Below are 23,167 nucleotides of genomic sequence, written 5' to 3'. Positions count from 1 at the left end.
TTGGTTCTGCAGGGCTAACAATAGTAAAATCTCTGGGTTTTTTTGATCGGTAAACAGAGGTGATCTGCAAACTGCATGGAGAAGATAGGTAGAAAAAGAATCCCCAAATGTTTCCCAAAATAATCAAAGAAGTTTCTGGATATCCTTCCAGGCATCGATTCACTGCAACCTGCTCTGGGGTGGAACAGGAGCCATCTAACATTGTACAAAACAGTATAAGTCAGGAAATGAAGAATCCCAAACCTATCTGAAACATAAAAGGAGGCTAAGTAAGTAGAATGCAATTACCCTGACTAGAATTTGGTCAGAAGAGCTAAGATAGCCCCCTAATTCTTTTACGAGATCTTTACAGTGATTCCAACTCTTGTGACACTATTTCAGTGTCTCAGGATATTTGGTGGTTTTCGTATAATCCCAGGTCTTAGAGGAATTTGGTGAGTATCTCAGTCTTCATTTTTGGTAAGTTTTTAGCTCTGATGATTGCAGGAAAAGAGTCACAAAACATGACCCACGCATGTCCCAGAAGCTCAAATCTTAGAAGGCAAATTCTTTTTAACTCGTGATTTTTTAAGACAGCCTCATGGTTTTGGGGAAGCATCTCATGCTTTTTGAATGCTTGGAGTTCTCAATACTGCTTTTATGACAACAGAATGTTAGTCCTTTTGTTTCACTATTTATCCAAATTATAATACCAATAGCAGCAAGATATCCAGTCCACCGCAGGTATTTCTAAGAGTACAGTCATGGTGTTAGCTAAGCTTCCTAGCACCATCCAGGATATTTTGATTCAAACATGAAACAGAAGGAATAGTTCTGTTTACTAAGCCAGTGCCACTCCTTAGTGTGCTTGGGAAGAGGGGGAGCAAAGGGGACAGGTTCCCTTGCTCTTACTGCTAGGCCCTTTAAATTATTGCCAGAGCATTGCTCTGTGCAGCTCTGAAGATGTGGGGGTGGGACCAAGTGCCACAGTCCAGGAGGCACAGAGGACTAGCTGCCCCTCGTCCTGCTTCTCCCATCCAAAGCTCCATCCCTTTGACAGGCATGGAGACCCCCCCCCCCCCCGACACACATCTTGCTTGGAATCCCACAGAAGCTGTCAGCTCCCCTGAGCACAGGGTATCTTGGAATCCAGTATCCAACTAATGAGCCAGCTTAGGTTTTGAGATCTGAAACAATGGGTCAAGTGGTGTGTTCAGGTGCATTACACCTGCCCTATTCCTTGTGACACTAAGCTACAGGCTTCACAGTTTTCTCTCAGCTTCTTATTCCAACACAGCCCCCACTGCAGTGCTTTAGCAGTGAAACTTGAAACAAACCATGCCCAAATAGGCATTTATATATGTAAGCCTTCAGTCAGCAGCCAGAAGGAACAGGTTCAGTATCTAGGGAGGTTCTCTCAACAAGGTAACCAAACTGGCTTGTGCTCCCACCCAGTAAACTGGGAAAATTCCAACCTACCCACTGGGCACCTTTAGAGGCAATACTTTCCTTTTTGCAAGCACTGAGTCGGAGACAGACACAGTCTGTTTAATAACAGTAATCTAGTATCAATCTACAGAAACACACATAAACAAAGAAACCCCGCAAGCAAAGAGTCCACAGAGCAGTCTTTTGCTTAAAGATCTTTAGTCCAACCCTCAACTCATATAATGTGGTTCCCACCTACTTCAAACATCCCACTCATGGCTCTATCCAGAGTTCATAGGTACATCATCATGACGTCCCCTCCTCGTTGAACATGTGGCAGTGCCACTTATGAGCTACTCCTGCTGACTGCCTGGCCACCTGCTCGCTACTGCTCCTATCGGCCACCTATCAACCTTGTTGCTACTCCCATCAGACACTCTGCCAGCCTTGTGATGGATTTGTTTCTGGGCCAAACCTAGTGATTTCAGCTTTCTGTGGTTTCAGCTTCTGAGTGATTTCAGCTCTTGGCCCACAGTATAGCCAAAAGATTCCAGCATCCACTTGAATAAAATGTTAAAATAATAAAGAGAATCCTTATGGAGTCTGTTTTAATTCTATCATTAGACCGGGGGCGGAAGGGAGAGAAATATGTTGAACCAGTCTTATAGCTCACGCTTGGAGGTCATGCAGCCTGCTGATTCAGAGCTTTGCCCTTCCCCCCAGTTGACTTCACAGAGTCTGGCAGAGGAAGCCTTGTCCATCTTAGATTCTTTACACTCACAGTTTCTCTCCTTTGAAGTGAGTTAATCACAGTATGACTTTTCTGCATTCCAAATAACTGCAAGCATTGCAGCCATATCTTACAATTCCTGCATTTAGGGTTAACACAGTTTGTGACCCCGGAACTGTCAAATTGGTTACAACAGGAAAAACACCATTCTAACAATTGAATATCTAGCAGGCCTAAACAACCTGAGTGAAGTGTATTTACATAACCACACTCAGGATTTCTTTCCCATTCCAGCGTGAACTGTATTTACATAACAACTGTTGAATACCTGGCAGATCTCAGCAAACTGAGTGAACATAACTACACCCAGCATTCCTTTCCCATTCCAGCTGGCTGCAATGGAAGCACTGTTTCAGACCCTGCTTACATATATAAATATGAAAAGTTATGCAGCACAGTACTTACAACACTGTAGGTTTATTTCCATTGAAGTGTTTTTATTCTCCTCAAATTAAGTTATTTTTTATGGAGTAAATGCTCTTATCTTTGGAATAAGCAGCATCCTAGATGTTAGTTGAATTCTGTCAAAAGACCACCTGCAAGGTGTGTACTAAAGAAACGTTTTCTGTTTTTTGTCCCTGTTGCTCAATACCATAGAAGGGAAATACAATCCAGCAGCAGCTTTTATTTCAGAACAAAAACCTTATGAACGTGAACTTTATAAAGCTAAACCTTCCCCTGGGAGATGGAGGTCTGGGAATCAATAGATCAGTCAACAACTTTTATCAATCTGTAAGAACTATCTTCCTTTGGATGTCTGGAAATAAGATCAACATAACGTTGACGGGGTGGATCACAAGTTGAATTTGTCAACTTGTAATGCACATAAATGACATAAAATATAATCACTTTTGAATTTGGGCCCCTTCAGGCTTCATGTTGATTGAAGAAAAAAGAACCAGCTGTTTCTTCAGCAGGAATAACAGAGGCAAGAAAAATATTCTTCGGTCTATGTGACATTTTATGGAGTTTCCAAAAGAAACTAGTTCATTATTTAATTATTGGGTGTGTTGATCATGTAAAATATAATTGGCCTGGGGCAAATAGCACTGCAACCCTTGGAGCTGGCTGACTGAGCTTACATAATATGCTCTTTTGCCAAGTAATTTTCCCTGTGAAAACATTATATGATGAATTAATGCTACCTAATCTTTCTTCCGATATTTCATAAATTACAAAAAAGACCTAAAATATATACTTTCCTCTCTTTCCCATCACTATCTCACACAAGCAAGTAGTTTGCAGACAGAAGAGTTAGTAGCAAAGGTAAATATTGTGATGGGCAATTATAACTTTGTTTAGCTAACATCACTTTAAAGAAAAGACAGTCTGTTTTAAATTGCTACATTTAATCCTCTGCTTTGTGTTGCATTACTGAGTAGTACACGTAGCAAAAAACGTGGGGCCAAACGTTTCTCTCATTAGCATCCCATGTAACCTCATTGGAGTCCATCCAGATAAAGGATGTAATCAACCAGGAATTGGTGTAGATCTCATCAATTGTATAGATTTATTGCTGGGTGAAAATGACATAGACTTGTCTTTTACAACATTTTATACACAAAAAAATAAGAAAGACTATAAGTTAATTAAGCGACAGCCTTTATTCAAGAAACCGCTCTTGGAGTTGCAACTTTCTATCTATGAATGTGCCTGAACAGTTGTAGCTATTTTTGTGCCAAGAAACAGGAAATAATTCAAACTAGGACTGAAAGAACTTCATGACTTGTTCTCATGACTCTTCCACCCTAGGGTTTTTTTTTTTTTAAACGAGTTCAGCAGCTTCTTACATCTGGGTAGTGCAGGTTACTTGCATAGTGTTCTGAATGATAAGGTCATTGGGTGGCCTGAAAAAGAACCAGGTTTCTGAAACATTAGCTAAAGATGATGAAAGAAAACAGAGACAAAGAGAGAAACTGTGATGCTCAGTGTAAGTAATTGCTTTAGATCTCAGGGCTTAACTTTCTTTACATAAGAACAGCCATTTTGCATCAGACCAATGGTCCAACTAGCCATGGGCAGTTGGTGCAGCTAGGGCTGGGGGAGGTAGGCCCCCAGCCCCACCCACTTGCTGAGGCCCCCACCACCGGGAGGGGAGGAAGCAAGGCAGTGCGCCGAACGCGTGCACTCCCCACCACCATGGGGAGGAGATGAGAGGAGTTGTGTATGAACACATACCCCAGGCTCCCCAGCCTGGAGCACTGGGGAAGGAGGAGGCCACATGGCTCCAGCCTCCCTGGCTCTGGAGCACAGGGAGGATGAGCGCTGGGGGGCAGCAACACTCTGTCCCCATAACGCCTACAGTAGGCATTCTGGGGGTGGAGTGTGGACAGGGACGTGCCTGGCGGTTTGGGAAGGCAAAGCCTTCACTCGCCTAGGCTATCTGACACCCATGCATCTAGCCCAGTACTCTGTCTTCCAACTCCAGCCAATGATGGTTCTTCAGAGGGAATAGTCAGGTCAGAACAGACCATCACCAAATGACCCATTTTGTGTCCCTCACTTCCAGCTTCTGTCAGTCAGCAGAAAGGGACTTCCAGATCATGAGGTTGTATCCCTGACCATCTTATCCAATAGCTATTGATGGACCAATCCTCCATGAACCTATCTAATTCTTTTTTTGAGCTCTGGTTTGGCCTTCACAACATCTCCAGGCAATGTGTTCCACAGGTTTAACATGCTCACCATAAAATTTGTAATAGATTATTTTTCTGGGGAGCCAAAGAGCAAATAGCTGCCTTGCTTCACTCCTATTTCCCTAGACAACCAGTAGTTGCCTGGTGGCTTGAAGTTATGGTCTAGTTACTGAATGCCAGCAACAAAGAGGTCGCCACTAGCTACACCAAGAAAATGACTGTAAATGTACTCTAATTTTTTTCTTAAACAAAGCTGAGATGAAGTCTGGTTAATTTTGAATCACACATTTCAGCTATAATGAAGAAAACTGGCTAAATTATCGAGTCCTTAATCAAACAAACCTCCCATGAAAGTCAATGGGAGCTGAGTGTCTGTCCTCCTTAGATAATCTCAGTCTTGTAGTTTTAATTAAATGGTCATGACAGAAAAAATACAAGTATTTTAGGCTTATTCAGATCTAATGTTTCTTTCATTGTCCTACCAGTGCAGGGTTTTCCTGATAGCAAACTATTGATGATGACTGTGTTAGGGGCTATGCGCAAGTAAAATGTTGTTAGTGTAAGAAGCCTTTCAGGAAACAAAAATAAGATGGAGTTCTATCTTCCATGGGACTGAACTTTATTTTTTTAATCTGAAATGGGTATATTGACTACATCGTGTAGAGCTATACTGAGAAAGAAACTGCTCTCCCTTCCAACCTACAGATCATACTAGAATAACGTTTACTGAGCAAGGAACTCAGAACTGAGCCATATTGGTGATTTGCTAACAAAGGAAATCAGGGCTGAAAAAGGATCTGATCACACTTACCCAGCTGTTAAGGCAAAATCCAGAGATAGACAGAGTCTTTTCTCACATTAAAACCTGCTTGTCTGTTTTGTCCATTTCACAGAAGCTGCTTCTGATGGGAGGGGATGAAAACAAACAATATATGTTACTATAGCTACTCTCTCATGGCCAGAACAGCCTTCTCCCAGTTTAAAGTACAGTCTCAGAAGAGGAAGTTGTTGATGAGTTTGAAGCAGTGCTTCTATTAGGGGGCCAAGCTTCTCCTTGTCTATTTATACTCCCTCAGAGATACCACGGAATCTGCTAACTAAAGTGTTTTCTGCAGAACTGGCTGGTCCGTCAGGGAGCTTAGCAAGCGGAATGCCAACAAAGGAATAATAAATCCGGAAATCTTTGCGGTCATTTAACTGAAACATGCAACTCCACAGGCATCACAGTGGATAGAAACATACTGAGGGTCCCATCCCATGCAGCAGTTAGGGTATGTCTAGACTACATGGCTCCATTGACGGAGCCATGTAGATGAGTTTACTAGACATAGGAAAATGAAGCGGCGATTTAAATAATCGCCGCTTCATTTACATAAAAACGGCCGCCGCTCTGTGCCGATCAGCTGTTTGGCGGCACAGCGGGGCAGTCTGGATGCGCCGTGGTCGACAACGGAAGCCTTTGTCGACCGCTCCATTATGCCTCGTGGAATGAGGTTTTCCGGAGCAGTTGACGAGCAGTATGTCTAGTAAACTCATCTACATGGCTCCATCGATGGAGCCATGTAGTCTAGACATACCCCTACTGTTCCTTTATGCTGCTCGGTACCTTCCCACTACAGCCAGTGGAGGTGAGGATGCCCAGTACCTTGTAGAATCAAGCTTATGGCTTTACTTTGATGTTAAAGAGAGCCCTTCCTTTGCTATATTTCATTTGTCTAGTGCTTGTGGTTTCGAAGCTTGGCTGCCTTCCTTCAGTATCCATTCTGAAGGACTTTTAGTTCCTTAGCTATGTGGTCAGTGATTGACATTCCCCGATAATTAAATATGTAAATGTAGAAAAATAAGTCAGTTTTTTAACATTAATTCACTTATGTTGGAGATACAGTAAGAGGGCTTGTCTTCCAAAAATGCAGGCAATTTCAAAATTGCAGCTATAAATTATAAGTTAGACATTGGCCCCTGAATTACGCTTAGGTAAAAATAAAGTTTGAGCAATTCAGATGAGAGTCCATATTCTAGGAATCCTATGTAAACTATGTCAAACTTCTATTCTGTTGCCCAGTTTGCATATTACTAATTGTAATATTCATGCTTAGCACTTAATATCTTCAAAGTCCTTTGTAAACAGGGTTGATTATCATGATACCTCTTTCGGGTAGGTAAAGATTAGTATCCCCAATTTAGAGATCTGTAAACTGAGGCAGAGTGAAATGAAGTATCTTACATATCTTATTTCAAGTTTAGGGTGCTGTGTAGATGCATCCTAAGCGTCTGTAAGCAATTTGCTATACACAAATTGCATATCTTATTTCAAATCTATTTCAAAATAGCTTATTTTGAAATTTGGCACCAAATTTCAAAATAACACGCTATTTCGAGCCATTCCTTAACACTTGTGCAACAAGGGTTACTGGGATGGTGACATAGCATGCCCGTTATTTTGAAAAATATTTTGAAATACTAGGAAACTTGTGTAGATGCGGGGTAGCTATTTCGGGATAACTCCAGTATCCCGAAATAGCCATGCAGTGTAGACGTACCTTAAATGAGCCACAGAGATGAGACAAATTTTGGAATTCCAGCACAAATCTCAGTAATAATGATAATACCTACCTGTTTTCCTTAGTAGATCTCAATGCTTTACAAAAGAGATCAGTATCATCTCCATTTTATAGATGGAAAAACTGAGTCAGAGGGGCAGCTGGGAATTGAATACAAATCTCTCCTGTGTTGTCTCCATGTTGTTTTTCTAATTAGAAGATAGTCTTTCATCTGAGTGATTAATATGCATTTTTTGAGTAAGTTCTGAATACTGGGATTTATGTAGGCCTATCGGAGCACTAAATCTCACTTTGTATATATATTACAGAAGTTGGACAAACAGTGATTTTCCATTTGTTGAAAAGTTTATTTTCTAAACAGTTCATTAGAAAATAATGGGTCTAATTCCAATACTAGTGTTTTGGACTCCATGCATTTAAAGGGAATATCACAGTGCAAAGATAGTGTACGGGAGTGAAGTATTCAAAATAACTAACAGCCTAACGGTGCTTCAGACTTTAACAAATTAAGCAAATAAACTATTTGGGCTGGGAACAAAAAGTAGCTATTAAAACATTCCTTCTGATATTTTTATTTTGTTTACTCATGAGACCTGGCTCATGCCCCTCTGAAACATATTGAGTCCATATTTGGAGAACTCTGCACCAGTTAGCATACTTACACTCAGGCAAATTTTAGATTTTTTTAATACACTGTGTGCTTACTCTTATTCTTTTTTTTCTTCCTTAAACAATTTAAAGCAGAAAGTTGCCCCTTCCAGTTGGCTTTAAAAACATGACCAAAAAGGGATATAACTTCTTTAGTTAATTAATTGAAACTAGCATTTCTCTTGGTTTTGTTATAGCTTGCTGGTCATCACATTCCATTCTACATGTCTTCTCCTAAAAATAAAGGAGAAGTCTATGCTGTCCATGAGTTATGATAGGGGGAGCTTTAAAAAGTTTGGACTTTAGGGCAGTTCAAATAAACTGGTTAAAGTTTGGGCGCTTTTCCTTATTATTCAGATCTACAAAACTGAGCTGGAAAGAAGGTGAACTTTCCCTTCAGATGTCCAATATTTCCTGCTAAGAGTTTTGGGGGCAATATCCCCAAAAGCAGCAGCTTTTTTTTTTTTTTTTTTTTTTGCATTTTGAACTTCCACTTCTGGTCAGAAATCAGGGACACAAAAATGAAAAATAATGAAGAACAATATTTAACTAAATAGTGCAGACTCTGAAAACACATTAAAAAGGGGGCAGTTTTGGGGGGAGTTGCCACAAAAGGATGAGATAAGTTATTCTGTTCTCTCCAACTGGCTCATCTGTCCTTACTTTCACATTAGGGCAGTGGTTCTCAAACTTTTCGGCATCATGCCCTCTTTTCGATTTTTGAGAAACCCTCACGCCCCTCCCCCCCCAATAGCAGCAAAACTTGTTGAGCCCCCCCCCCCCAAAATAAAGGAACCAACCAGGGCCAAAAAACAAAAATGGCAGGAAAACTTAAGAGGGAAGAATGACCAGGGGACAAGGGGGGGGAGGGGCGGAGAAGGGCTGGGTCACTTCACGACCCCCTTGGAATTTCTTCACATCCCCCCCGGGGGGCATGCCCCCAGTTTGGGAACCCATGCATTAGGGCTTTGTCTACACTGCCAGCTTTTGCCTGCAGAGGGTATGCGAATGAAGCATTGATTAGTATTTTGTTGTGCTTTTGTATAATCTATTTAAGACGTTTTTGCGCAAGGGGTTTTTGCACAAAAACAAGCAGTGTGGAAGTTGCCTTTTTGTTCAAAAACCCCTTTTTGCGCAAGATCCTTATGCCTCTCCGCTAGTTATATAACTCCTATAAAAACTATGTAGAGACTATGATGCAAGCAGGATCTAAAGGAATGTGTCCCTTACATCTAGCTAGAAGTGAAGGAAGACCCTGGGTGTGTAAATAGTTTCCTCCTGCTTTGCTTAGGTTTGTTAAATATTCAGCTGATGGAGTGATATTTTGCTCATTGTAATCAACTTGTCTGGTGTGGAGTCACAAGTTGTGTTAATACTAATTGCAATGTCTGTAATTATTGTGAAAATGCAAAAAAAAAAAAAAAAGACTGTGCTTAATCTGGCTCAAAAGAGGGAGACACTCTCAATTTAAAGAATGAGATGCCAGGTGTGCATATGTAAATGCAGTTTGCTCCTGCTTGCTTATATTTGCTAGATATTCAACTGTTGCAGTGGTGTTTTGCGCACTGTATTCAATTTGGTGGTTGTGGGGGTCACAAATTATGTTCATACTAAATGCAGGAATTGTGTGGCGACAGTTGGTCACTAAAGCTTTCAGTTATTGTAGGAATACAGGAAATACAGACTGTGCTTCACCCAGTTCAAAAGGAGAGAGAGACTGTCATTTTAAAAGACCTTTGATGGACAAGAGCTCCACTGCCAGACTATTGTGAGGTTAAGAGGGGAAGGCAATACTTTGAATCAGCAGGCTACATGCCCTCCAGGCACTGGCTGTAAAACTAGTTCAGCCTGTTTCTCCCCGCTGTCTCAATGGTAGGCTCCATAAGGAGTCTCTTATTATTTTAAATTAAATCCAGCAAATGTTGAAATTTCTTGTGGCTGAACTATGCTTTGGGCCAAGAATTGAATCAATGAGAGCTGAAATCACTGGGTTTTTGTCCAAAGCCAAATCCACCACAAGCAGGCAGGGGCAGAGGATGAATGGTGGGGTGGCCAGAGAGATGCAACAAGCAGCCAGCACAAGTGGCCAGCAGGGCACGGCAGAGAGCAGTGAGCAGGCAGATGCGAGTGACCAGTGGAGTGAATAAGATGCTTCTTTATCTCCCCTCACACACACCCCCCCAAGTCAGTATGCGTGGTGAACTCTGTAGATGCACCTCTGACCATGGGCAGCAACTGTGGGCAGAGTGAAGAGAAGGGTTGGGCATGCGAAAGGGACATTTACATGGCTGGACTTAAGAACCTGAGAGGAAAAGGACTTACTTGGGGTGGGTCTTTTACTCATGGTTTATGTGTATGAACTCTGTGGTGATTTCCCAAATTAATGCCACGTTACCTCCCTCCCTGAAAAGTTTCATTTCTATGCTAAGACTCTGCTTGCAAGTGGGAAAACATTGCCTCTCAGAGGCATGAGGGGGTCATGTGTGAATATCCGATGTTACTGGGTGGGAGCTTGAACCAGTTCTGTGTTGGATGGATGGAGAGGAACCCATGGATATTGAATGTGGACCTGGTTCCTCCACCTAGCAGAAGAGTTACATAAGAAAGTTAGATGCCTCTTCATTTCTGTTTGATTTGGGTATTGTATAAGGCCTCATCTACATTTGAAAGTTGTATTATGATTACTATTTTGGCTAATAGCATGCATTTTTTTTAGCTGCAATAGTTAGTACAACTCTTCAGTTAGGTCTATGTGTAAAATTTAAAAACAAGCGCAGTTCTGTGGACTCTTAAAGGTAAATATATTATATCATGAGTTTTCACAGTTAAACCCTTCTTCATCAGATGAGTTGAAGTGGAATTTACAGAATCTAGAGTATATATAACAGCAAAAGCAGTTACCTGTCAACTGTAGGACTAGTATTAATGATGCTAATTGATTCAGGCTGGATGTGTCCCATTCATAGCTTTTGATGTGTAAATGCAAATATCAAAGGTGGGGGAAATTGCCTTTGTAGTGCATTAACAAGTTAATATTTCACTTAATATTAATATTAACTGGTTAATTTAATATTAACCAGTTAATTTAAGCCCAAATTGATAGCATCAAATTTGTAAATGAATTTAAGTCACCATAGCTAAATAGGTCAAAAGGTGTCAGAAATCCGCACCCCTGACCAAGAAAGCTATGCAAACCTAACCCAGGGTATGTCTACACTACCCGCCTAGTTCGAACTAGGGGGGGTAATGTAGTCATATGGAGTTGCAAATGAAGCCTGGGATTTGAATTTCCCGGGCTTCATTTGCATAAAGCCGGCCGGCGCCATTTTTAAATGCCGGCTAGTTCGGACTCCGTGCCGTGCGGCTACACGCGGCACGGACTAGCTAGTTCGGATTAGGCTTCCTAATCCGAACTAGCAGTACACCTCGTTCCACTAGTCGGCATTTTAAAATGGCGCCGGCCGGCTTTATGCAAATGAAGCCCGGGAAATTCAAATCCTGGGCTTCATTTGCAACTCCGTATGACTAGGGGGGTAGTGTAGACAAATCCCCAGAGTATAGATACAGGTGGCAAGGCCTATGGCAGGGAGAGCTGCACAGTGAGGTGCTGTTCTCAGGCCGGCTTCCTGCCACAAGGTTTGTCCAGGGTACCTGAAGCTTTAAGAGGGGCCAGGAGATAGCAACTATAGAGTCCTGATTCCTTTGGACCGAATGTCCACCAGGCACCTGTGCTATTTCCTGGAGGCCTCTTCTTTCTAAAAAAAACCAACCCTTCCTCCCTGTCCACACATGCCTTTTTCCAAAGGAGCACTTTTGGAAAAAGGCTTCTTCCTTGTAGAAAGAGGATTACCAACGCTGGAAAAACCCCTCTGTTCTTTCAATATACTTTTGAAAGAATGCAATTGCAGTGTGGACCTAATGCAGGTTTTGTCGGAAAAATGACCATTTTTCCGACAAAACTCTGCAGTGTAGACATACCATCAGGGATGTAGATTTTTCACACTCGCAAGAGACCAATGTAAATTCCTCATGTAGACAGTTGTAAATCTGTTTTAATTCACACCTTTTGATATTTCAGACCAAGTCTGTGCAAAGACACTTGATTCAGAAAAATTCAGACATATACTAAAATAATAAATTATGGTCCCTTTTGGACCAGATGTTCACTTGAAAACTGGACATGTGGCCACCAATGTTTCCTCTAATCTTTCCCATCCATGTGCAGAATAAATTTTTATCTGCACCCAGGCATGTGTTCGTACACTACTATTAGAAAAAAAAAAAGAGCTGTGAGTGCTCTACTAATCAGCTAGGTGGCACTCCTGAGCATCCGCACAAATGCCCGGCCTACCAGGAACACTGCTGGCCACCCTACTTTTTAGAGAGACTCCTAAGCCTAGGCTACCTAAGGATGATTAACCCATACTGGCAACACTCAGCTGTAAGGGTGTATTCAGGAAGCACGGTGCCCCTTCTACAGGCCCTCAGAGACACTACTGCAATGTTCATAGTTAAGAATGTGTCTTCCAGTCTTCCAGGGGGACAGATTTCTCATGTTAGTGGGAGCCATGATACTTCAGAGAAGAGTCTACCAATAGATAGCAACTAAAATGCTGGCTGACTTCCTGTGGAGGAGTTGCATGATAAGATGACAGGCAAAATCAGATCCCTAGCCAGAGATCATTTACAGAGCTTTAGTGTGCAAAAAAACGGTAATTTCAAAACAGTACTTCAATTAAGGGTAAAAATAATTCTGAAAATAATACACTGTGCGCAATGGGAATATGCAAAATATCGTCAGTCAGTTCTTAAGCAACCGCAGAGCTGTCAAACATGCAAGCAAGGTACTTCTGCTGTTAATATTGTTGCACATTATAAATATTAATTGAATGACATTCATCATTAGTTTCATTATTGTTTAGCCTCTATTCCCCCCTTCCCATTTAAATTGGCAAATAATTGGTTTGTTCTGTTCACTTCTGTTCTCATGAAAGAAGATTAATGTTGAAGGGGAAAAGCCGAGCATGTGAAATAACTAAAAGGTTTTAAAGTACAATAACAGTTGGGGTTCTAAGAACATTGCAAGTAAATCTGTAAATTAAGTAAATAACTAGTGGATAAATCATGCACCAAAAAGAGGGTTCATGGCCTTCCAAACTGCTGGCCAGCCTGAAGGTTCCAGGTATCCTTCAAAGATGAGGAAAATGTATCCTTACTGCATATCTTGCCACCATGATCCGAGGGAAATGTACTGGAGGCTCTGACCAAAGGTAATATAATAGCAGAAGAAAGGCAAGACACTGCCCATGGAAAAACTTAAAAAACAATGAATGGTCCTGCAGCACCTAAGAAACTAACAAAACATGTAGATGGTATCGTGAGCTTTCGTGGGCACAGCCCCCTTCTTCGGATGAATGGAAGAAGAAGTTCCTCTGAAGAAGTGGGTTTTTCCAGTTACAGACTAACAAAGCTTTGAGACTGCCTCTGGGTAGGGCTGCACTGCTGTATGTCAGGAAAAGCCAAAGGACTGGCATGAGGCCTGGCAACCAGTAAACACGGTTCATTAGTAGCTTAGTTGTAGAGTTGCTAGTTATATTATCACTTGTTAATAATCAGTTTTCTGAGACTGGGGCAGATTCTGAAAATTATCATGCTGGGCTACATTCTAGGCAAGTGCTTTGACTTTAGTGGTGCTCGGTTGGATTTCCTAAGTGTAATTCAGGTCAGAATCTGGCTCTCTGTGCTCTGTCATCATATATGCATGTTTTTCATACAAATAAAACTCTTCATTGTTTTAATCAGTTAACACTGTCAACAGAACGATGAGGTAGGAAAGTGTTAATATCTGTTTTATAGCTGGGAAAATGAGTGCACAGAGAGAGTAACATTACTTAGAAAGGACACATGGTGAGTCACTTTCACATTTTGCTGTCTGGGAGGAAACAAAGAAAGGATAGTATGGTTTCTCTATTTTTTAAAAAAAAACATGTATGGGCATATTCATTACTATCAAATATTCTTCCTACTTGAAAGAGGACAATACTTGACACATAACTTTAGGGTTCTGTGAATCCCAGAGGAAACATTTTGCAAATAAAGCCATAAAATGCAGATGTTGGGAGGAGCTCAAATCCAGCAGGACAGGTTTGGAAAGAACTCTTTCAACCTATTCCTTTTTTACTCATCCTCAGGAGCCTTTTCACTGCTGCTGCTAGCAACAGTCACCCAGCTTCTTAACTTAAATGTCTTAGTTACCCTTTTCTGCTCACAGTTGTGGGAAGAGTGACTAGGAAGCTGTGGGAGGTTTACTGTGCCAACAACCTTAGACCTTGCTCCCTAAGATTTCTTAAGCATGAGGTCTGAAGAGAGTCGTGTAAAGGGTGAAACTGTACTTGAAGCTTGCTGATTATGCATGAATCTGTAGACATCTTTACATTGATGATTAAAAAAAGGAACAGAAACTTGAACAATTAAAAGGTACTGCTCATATTGGCAAAATAGCTAATTATGGTTAGGGAAATGCACCCATCGAGAGTCTGGGGCTGGGAATCGTGGACCAGCCCAAAAACAGCTGCAGGCCAGGAGGACCACTGGAAGCCAGGGCCGGCCCCTGGAGCCCTTTCCTCCATGGACCAGCTGCGGGCGGGAGGGGGCTGCTGGAGGCTGGAGCTGGCCAGTAAAGCCCTACCCTCCCCGCACCTCCCTTCCCCTGCAGGCTGCAGTGCAGGGGGAGGCCAGATGCAGGCTGGAGACAGCCAACAGGGCCCAAGCCCCCCAAAGAGGCTGGAAGGCAGGAGGGACAGCTGGAGGCTGGAGTCGGCTCATAGAACTCTGCTGCCTCCCGCCCTCCCAGCAAGGTGTAGGGCTGGGGCTGCCCAGGGAGCCCTGTCCTCCAGTAGGAGCTGCTGGCTGGGGAGCACAGTAAACTCTCACAGCCCCCTGCCTGATCCCCCTGCTCTGACTCCTGTTCCCCGCCCCCCTGACCTGAGCTCCCAACCCTCCTAGCCCTCTGCCCTCACGCCTGCACCCCACTCCCTGTCCTGAGCCCCCCACACCCAAACTCCTGCCCAGAGTTCTGCACTCTCAGCCCCTGCCCTCCTCAAGCACCCTCTACCTCTTGCCCTCATGCCTGCCCCCATCCCCTTTTTATTCTAGCCAAAGATAGGAAAGCTGCAGATATTGTCTACCAACAAGCTCTATCTAATGTATGAATCACTTTCCTTCATTTATTAATGAAAACTTCTTTTTTTCCCTGAAATACAATCATTGAAACAAAGCATATACATTTTCCTTTTATTTTCCAACAAACCCCGAAACTCATTACTTCACTTAATGACCTGAGCGATGCCAGGTACATCTGCTAGTTAACAAACAAAAGAGAAACACAACAAGATACAAAAAAAGAACCCTTCTATTAATGCAACAGAAACAAAAGATAAGATTCCACTTATCTGCATTTCTCCACAATACATAGTCATATTACACATAGTCTATAATGTATTGGGTTGGTCTTAGACAACACTGCATAATAAACAGGACATGCAGGGGCCAGGTTAACTGTGCAGTAGGAATCATAACTAGCAACATTTATTGCTTTTGACTAACTGTTTATTTGCATTTATCTGCATTTCTCCACAATACATAGTCATATTACACATAGTTTATAATGTATTGGGTTGGTCTTAGACAACACTGCATAATAAACAGGACATGCAGGGGCCAGGTTAACTGTGCAGTAGGAATCATAACTAGCAACATTTATTGCTTTTGACTAACTGTTTATTTGCTGGGGTTTGAGATCCTCACCTTGCTTCAGCCCCTTTATGCAAGGTAAAGGGTAGTAAAAGGACCTCATTGCGGCAGGGAGTGGGGTATGTGAATCCCATAGTACAGATGCTGGGAAAAACAACCTTAAGGCTAACTTTCAAGAATCACTTGACAAGCCATGGTGCAAGGGTCCTGCTAGGGGCAGGAGGGATGAGTCAAGGGGTATGTCTACATGCAGCGTTTTTCCAGAATAACGGCCACACTGAAATAGAGCCATTTCAACAAAAAGTCATAATAACAGAGAACTTTCTCCGATGGTGGTAAACCTCATTCTATGAGGAATAAGGCTTGTTCCAAAAAAGCTTTTTCAGAAAAAGACGTGTGTGGACGCAGAAGAGGGAGTTATTCCGAAAAAAAGAGGCCTTCAGGAAATAACACAGGCGCCCTGCTGGCCACTCCATCCACACTCATCACAACTCCGTAGATCCTGTCTCCCGGCAGCTGTTAAAGCCGCAGACACCTGGGACAGGGCTTGTAGCAGGAAGCCAGCCCTGGGAGCTACAACCCACCACACGGCTGCCATTGCCACATATCTGGGCACTATGTCCCAGCCACAAGCCCCCCAAAAGCCCACTGGCCCTCCCAGGAAGCATGCCCACAGCTCCCAGGAGCCTGCCAGGAGCAGGAAAAGGCATGCAACATCCTGGAGGTATGGGGCGAAGAGGAGACCCTCCAGGATCTCTGCTCTATACTGCGCAATGTGGACATCTACGGCCAGATGGCCGAGAGTCTGGCCACGAGGGGTCACCACCGCACTCTGGAGCCAGTCCGGAGTAAAATAGAAGAGCCCCAGCAGGGCTAGGCCAGGGCCAGGGAGCACAGTTCTTGCTCCGGGGCAGGACCCCCACTCCTGCCCCTATTATAACAAAGTGCACCGTATCCTGGGGGGTGGTTCAGCCACTTCCTCAACCCTGGTGGTGGACTCGGGGTTGGAGACGCCCATCGTCACCCGCCCAGGGATCCCAGCCCATGAGAAGGAGGAGGACAAGAATGAGGAGCTGGAGGAGCAGGAAGAAACGGCCATCACGATCACCACCATAATGTTGGAGCTGGTACTCCAGGGCCTGGATGTCTCCCAGGCATCCTCTGAGGCTGGGGAGGGATCAGCAGGTGAGTGCTCTTCGTTTTTTACATACACAGGGTGGAGGTGGTGGGAGCTGAGGGGCTGTGATCATCGCTCGGCCTTCTCGGCCTGGCCAACCCGCTGTAGTCTGTGAACACGGATGTACGAGCAGCGCCAGTCTGAGCCTCACAGCCCTAGGAGGCAGCCCCGGAGCACCCTCGGGCTCCTGCTCATGGGCTCTGGGGAAGCCAGACACACTTCTGACCCCTGGGAGGAGATGCCCTCCCACCATGTGTCTGACTCCCCCAGGGGGGACACTCTCCCACCACCAGCCAGGAAGGAGGCTGCGGACAAGGGCACACACATGCCTGCACACAGACACTGGAGTGCTGCACATGGCACATGGGCATGCCTGCATGCTCGAGGCACCACCCGCTCCCAGGGACAGCGTTGCCAGGCACAGGTGTGTGTGCAGGCCCCATGGAAGCCCAGGCTGCTTGCAGCCCATCTCCCAGCCATGGGATCCCAGTGGGGCTGGACACTTCCCAGGATGTGGCATGGGGGAAGGGGGAGCTTGGTCCCCTGGGCACCTCTGGGCCCCTGTGAGGCAGGGTCCACTGTCCAGGCCACACATGGCCTTGCTCCCAGGATATCATTGTCCTCTGGCCTGAAGACTGTTGCTCTCAGCTCGCTGATCATGGCAAGGCCTCAGGGATGGTGTCTCCAGGGATGACTGACCACCTCTCTTTATTCTACCCAACTGGACCAGCTCTGATTGTGGGACGATCACCACCAGCAGAGCCAGCCGCCTGACCCTGTGGGAGCAGCAGACATCGGAGAGTCCAGAAGGACCTCATGAGGAAGTGCGTGTCCGTCCTCCAGGACATGCAGTAGCCACTGGTCCAGAAGGTCTGCGGTGATGAACAATAGCGGGTCCAGATGTGGACCAAGCTGCTGCAGGAGGGCCACAACATGTGTGCCACCACCTGAGAGATGATTGCCTACCTGGCTCCTGTCCCTGTTCCTGACCCTGTTCCTTCTGCCATGCCTGACCCTGCTCCACCCTGCTCCTCCTTCTGCCTATCCCACTGTTCTCTCAGGACCTCCCCATTCCCAAAGTAACTGAGGTCCCCGGACACGAGGTGGAACTACCACCCGAACCATGTACCAGTCTCAGCCCTGGCTCTGAGCCTTTTCTCCCCACTCCAAGGTTCTCAGCCCCTCCTCCTTCTTCCCTACATCCAGGTTCTCAGCTCCCCCTCCACCCCAGTTATTTTTATCACAAAAAATGAACAGTCTTCTTTTTTGAACACAAAACTGTTGTTTTTATTAACTATACAGGGAAGGAAAAAAAGGGAGGAGTTGTGGGAAAGGCAGAGGGGAAAGGCACAGGCACCTAGTGGGGAGAATTACCGGGATCCTTTAGAGAAACTCTCCCTCAGGGCCTGCCGGATGTGTACCCCCAGTTGATGGGCCTGGCAGATGGCAACTGTGCATGGCTGCTCAAAGGCCTGTCTCTCCCAGTTGGCCTCTGCCCCACACTCCAGCAGGAAGGCCTCCCCCTTCCTCTCCACAATGTTGTGGAGAACACAACATGCTGAGACTACCTGGGGGATGTTGTGCTCCCCCACATCGAGGCAGGTCAGGAGGCACCTGAACCACGCCTTGAAGTGCCCAAAGGCACATTCCGCCTGGATTCTGGCCCTTCCCAGGCAGGCAATAAAACAATCCCTGATAAGCTCCAGGTGGCTGGTGCATGGCTTCATAAGCCAGAGCATGAGGGGCTGTGTCCCCCATGATGCACAGTGGCATCTCCACGTCCCCCACCCTGATGTTGCGCTCAGGGAAAAAAGTGCCAGCCTCTAGGTTCTGGAAGACAGGATGTCATGCGCTCTCCCTGACCAGCTGACGAAAATGTCACTGAACTGTCTGTGGTGGTCGACCAGGGCTTGCAGGATCATGGAAAAATAGCCCTTGTGGTTTATGTATTGGGTAGCACGATGTTCTGGGGCATGGATGGGGATGTGGGTTCCATCTGTCGCCCCCCGACCCTCACAGTTGGGGAAGCCCAGGGCGGCAAATCCAGCTACGATGGGGTCAAGGTCTCTCAGGCAGATGACCCTGAGCAGCAGGACAGTGTTTATGGCCCTCACCACCTGCAGAAGGAGACAAACACACAAAAATCAAAGGGTGTGCCTGAGCCCTTTGGACTTCCTCCTCCTCCCCCCCCCCCCCCACAAACACCCCAGGAGCCCTTCCCCAAGTCTCTCTTTCTCTCCCCCCACCGCCATAAACACCCCAGGAGCCACTCCCTATGAAGCCCACCTCCCCCTGCAGGGCTGTGAGAGGGTGGGACTTGACTGCAGAAGACCCTGGGGAAAGGGCTTCACCTCACCACCCTCAGCTCACCTTCTGCACCCCTCAACCCCCTTTCCCTAGGGTCCTCCTTTCCAGTACTCTCCCCCCCCCCCCACCTCCAGGGACTGCAGCCCGAGAGTGCTTACCTCCATGAAGAGGGCCCTGACAGTGGATTTCCCCATGTCAAACTGGTTTCCCACAGACCGGTAACTGTCTGGTATGACAATATGCCAGATGGCAACGACGGCAATGGCGACCTGCTTCTCCAGGGAGATGGCAGGTTGCATCTGGCTGTCACGTCGACGGAGGGCAGGGGCGAGCCAGGCAGACAGCTCCATGAAGGTGGCCTTCCTCATACAAAAGTTATGGAGCCACTGCTGGTCATCACACTGCTCCATCACCAGCCAGTCCCATCAGTCAGAACTGATGTCCAGCCTCCAGAAGCGTCTCTCTATGTGGGGTGCGGTTGCAAGGACATTGCTCCCACACACAGGCAGAGGTTTTCAAATATGGGCTCTGAGTTGAGCTCATGCAGGGCCACGAAGGCCTCCTGCAGAAACTGCTGTAGAAACTGCAGCATGGCCGTGTGGGGCCATCGCATGCCCAGAGGGAGCTCCGGCTCCATGGCAAGGAGTGCTGTGGTGTCCTGAAGCAGGGCAACCAGAGCACACACTGCGAATGCTTTGCTGTCCCTCAGAGAAGTAGGCAAGCAAGCAGAAGTAGCGGAGAAAGGGCTGTCGGGGGGGATCCCTTTAATAAGCACACATCTCAGCTAGCCTTAGGCCACAGCACCCCGAAGCAACTGCTGACCTAATGCCCTGCCTGAAGTGGTTCCGGGTGGCCTTAAATGTGAGCTAGCATCCAATCAGTGTGGAGGCTATCTTTTTAAAAAGCACATCGCTATTTCGTTGCACTTTTTGCATGTGGACTCTCTCTTTCGAAATAAGCCTTTCCAGAAGATCTCTTCCGGAAAAGCTTCCTCCAAAAGAAACCTGCCATCTAGATGTAGTCAAGGTGAGGCCTTAGCAGTGCTGAGATCCCTGGGTAGCTTGTGAAACCTGTCAATCACTTAGCCCCCACCTGAGCTGTCTTTGTTACACTGGGAGCTTTGGCAGGCCCAGAGCTGCCATGGACTGGAGGGCACAAAGGTGGCTTAAAGTCAGAACGAGCCCCTGACCTCCCTGGGACTGAGAGTTCTGTGTTCTGCTGCTCAGAGTACATCTACATTGCAACACTACTTCACAATAACTAAGGCTATTCCAAAATAACAGAGGGTATGTCTACACTACAAAGTTAATTCGAATTAACGGACGTTAGTTTGAATTAACTTTCATAGGCGCTACACTAGCGCTCTGCTAGTTCGAACTTAATTCGAACTAGCGGAGCGCTTAGTTCGAACTAGGTAAACCTCATTTTACGAGGATTAAGCCTAGTTCGAACTAGCTAGTTCGAATTAAGGGGTGTGTAGCCCCTCAATTCGAACTAGTGGGAGGCTAGCCCTCCCCAGGTTTCCCTGGTGGCCACTCTGGCCAACACCAGGGAAACTCGTCTGCCCCCCCTCCCGGCCCCGGACCCTTTAAAGGGGCACGGGCTGGCTATGGTGCCCGTACCAGGTGCAAGCCTGCCAGCACCCAGCCAGCAGACCCTGCACCTGGCACGGATCGAGCCACCCACCCGATGCCCCCCAGCCCTCCCCCTCTTCCCGGGACCAGGCTGGCGGCTCCCGGGAGCTTGCCCGGGACCGCAAGAGGCAGGCACCCGCCTGGGCTAGTGCAGACATCGTGGACCTCATCCACGATCTCCGCACTAGGCACAGGAAAGTGGCCGGCTAGGGCAGGAGAGCTGCCAGCCTGGCCACCCAGGAGCAGGTGTGCAAGAGAATCAAGGGGGTCCACTGAGACCCCCGACCCTGAGCCCTGAGCTTACAATGGCCATCCTGGGTCAGACCAAGGGTCCATCTAGCCCAGTAGCCTGTCTGCCGACAGCGGCCAACCCTAGGGACCCTGGAGGGGATGGACCAAAGACAGTGACCAAGCCATTTGTCTCGTGCCATCCCTCTCCAGCCTTCCACAAACCTTGGGCAGGGACACCACTCCTAACCCCTGGCTAATACCACTCCATGGACCCAACCTCCATGAGTTGATCTCACTTCTCTTTAAACTCTGTTCTAGTTCTAGCCTTCACAGCCTCCTGCAGCAAGGAGTTCCACAGGTTGACTCTTTGCTTTGTGAAGAAGAACTTTCTGTTACTAGTTTGAAGCCTGCTACCCATTCCTTTCCTTTGGTGTCCTCTAGTCCTTCTTTATGGGAACTAATGAAGAACTTTTCTGTATGCACCGTCTCCACCCAACTCCTGCTTTCAGAGACCTCTATCCTGTCCCCCCTCCGTCTCCTCTTTTCTAAGCTGAAAAGTCCCAGTCTCTTTAGCCTCTCTTCATATGGGACCTGTTTCCAACCCCTGATCATTTTAGTTGCCCTTCCCTCTCCCAGCCTCTCTCTTCCCCTCTCCCACCTCCTTTTCCCAGTCTCCCCCAGTTTTATTCAATAAAGAGAGATTCCATTTTGGAAGACACGTTATCTTTATTTTGTACCTCAAGAAGAGGGGCTAGGGAAGGGTAAGTGGAAGGAGGTGAGGGAGGAATGGTGCACGAGCCCCCAATGGGGAGGACTGGGCTGGCTCTGCCGGCTTCTGGGGGTGGAAGCTCTCCTGCAGCCCCCCAATTGCCCCCTCTCCACAGATGGCAGCCTGCGGCAAGTGCAGCCGGGCTCATGGCCGAGTGCTGTGATGTGCCCAGTGTGGGTAGTCCGGGCACTCCAAGCCATGACTGCTTTGCAAGCGGGGCACCCCTGAGAACTGTCTGTCCGGGGTGGGGATCGGGTCCCTTTAAGCACAGCCCTCGGCTAGCCTGAGACAGCATCTCCACACTCTAAGTCCTCCTCTGATGCCCTGCCGGCACTGCTTCCGGCCATCCTTAAGCCCGGTTCAGGGTCCACTTAATGTGGACATGCTAGTTCGAATTAGCAAAACGCTAATTCAAACTAGTTTTTTAGTCTGGATCCGTTAGTTCGAATTAGCTTATTTCGAATTAACTAATTCAAACTAAGTTAGTTCAAATTAACGTTGTAGTGTAGACGTACCCTTAGTCTGCGTCTACACAGCAGGCAGTTATTGCGAAATAGTGTCAAAATGCTGTGAAGCTGGAGGACTTCCTTCTCCAACTCATGCAACCTTCATTGTATGATGAGTAAGGGAAGTCGGAGGAGGAGTGCTCTGTTTTAAAATAAATGCTGTGTAGACCCTCCCTATTTCAAAATAAGCTATTTCAAAATAAGCTACGCAATTGATATAGTTCAATTTGTGTAGCTTATTTCAAATTAAGCCCTGCAGTGTAGACGCACCCTTAGGGGTGCAATACAGAATTGAATTCCAGGATTCTTTCATTTTATAAATAAAAGACATTAGAAAACAAGCACAGAATTTATTCTGAATATAACTAAAAGATAAAGAACCACATTGCTAACTCTTAATGCAAATTGTGGGTTTTCAATTTCTTTATCATTAACTTGAACCTCTCCAGATGAGCATGTCTAAAAACAGGGAGGGATATGGCACATGTCCCAATAATGCCTGGCAAGGCTCCTGAAATGCCTCCTTTCTTTCTGAGACAATTTGGGTGGGAATGGCACTCAGTGAAAATCCCAAGACTTGATGCCACAGCCTGCCCTTTTAAAGCATAAAGATGTACAATGTGCATTCTCTTTAGTACTGTTCTCAGACACAAAGTATTTTGAACATTGGACTGAGAGATCCATAATTGGAGCCATGTAGTAAGAAAATTAAAATACTCCAGGAACAGGCTTAAAATGTTTTTCTTTGC

This window comes from Pelodiscus sinensis, chromosome 1 (assembly GCF_052426305.1).
Source record: "Pelodiscus sinensis isolate ZL-2025 chromosome 1, ASM5242630v1, whole genome shotgun sequence".
Taxonomy (NCBI): domain Eukaryota; kingdom Metazoa; phylum Chordata; order Testudines; family Trionychidae; genus Pelodiscus; species Pelodiscus sinensis.
The sequence above is the reverse complement of the archived record's forward strand: the minus strand, read 5'-3'. Positions refer to the sequence as shown.